Source organism: Octodon degus, unplaced genomic scaffold, assembly GCF_000260255.1.
Source record: "Octodon degus isolate 3935 unplaced genomic scaffold, OctDeg1.0 scaffold00165, whole genome shotgun sequence".
Lineage (NCBI taxonomy): Eukaryota > Metazoa > Chordata > Mammalia > Rodentia > Octodontidae > Octodon > Octodon degus.
Window position 1 is genome coordinate 909,359 of NW_004524741.1, and position 1,115 is coordinate 910,473.

A 1,115-nucleotide genomic window follows, 5' to 3' on the forward strand; every position below is an offset into this window, starting at 1 on the left:
TATCCCTGTGAATAAGTTTTCTTTTTTTTCACATTTCCCAATAGTTTTATATTTTAGCTATAAGGGTCAGTTACGAGAGTCCAACTTGCTCTTGACAAATAGAATTTTTATGTCCATTCAATAAAAGAGTCTCCTACACCTTTCTGGACCTATTTATTCATTTGCAGGTAGGCAGGAGAAACTGTAGCCAGGTTCTTCTATCATATGTTTATATAGGATGTCCTATCTTAATATACTGTCCAATTTCTTCAAGATAAATGGAGTGACTCACAGCAGGGCTACGTAGATGAGGAAGTTCCGTACGGAGGAAATCACATCCTCGCACATCTTCCATTTCATCTCTTCAGGGTCCAACTTTGGCATTAGGCCCTTGATCCAAAACATCTTCACTCTGGAGCAATACCTTCCAGCTGCTGCACTTTATAAGTTTTCTTTGTGTGTGCATAGGTGTATATATTTGTATTTACCTACCCTATGATAGTGACATATCAAAAAAAATCAGAAAAATTCAAGAAGTGGAGGAAACATTTATATCTATGGAAAATTTACCTTTATGTGAAAAAACAAGAGGAAGCTAAACAAACTGTGAACTCACTGAAAATGAGAAAGTTAAAATTTAAGTTGTTTTAAAGTTCTAGAAACATTATCCAAACTTCATGCAGGTATATTTAAGAGTTGGTTCTGATTATCCTATTTATGGGAATATTTCAATAATTTTTTGGTATTCAGATATTACGTTTCAAGATCTATTAAAATTTATGATCAATGGGAATATTTAGTTTAATTGTTGTATGTCTCTCTTTTGTAAAGTGCTATGGTAAAGATTCTGGGTAATATGTAGTCTTTCATCTGATAAGTACAAGTTGAGGATTTTGTATGGGGTAGCTCTGCATATATCTTTTAAAGTAAGACAAAGAAAAAATAGGAACATATTTTAGGAAGATCCAAATGACTGTAGTAACTTGAAAAAATTTATAGGGGAGTGAAATAAAACACCAGGATGCAATTTAATAGTTAAAGAATTTTAAGAAAGCAATTGAGTAGGATAGTTGTGGAGGTAATAGAGATAAAGGGGTAGATTGAAAACTATTTTTTAAACGTTAAAGCTAAGCAAT

General features: G+C 32.5%; 1 pseudogene; it reads right to left on the bottom strand.

Annotated features, from left to right (window-relative positions):
• Window positions 1-222: 222 nt before the first annotated feature.
• LOC101573549 lies at window positions 223-384 on the bottom strand (annotated as a pseudogene).
• Window positions 385-1,115: the final 731 nt, after the last annotated feature.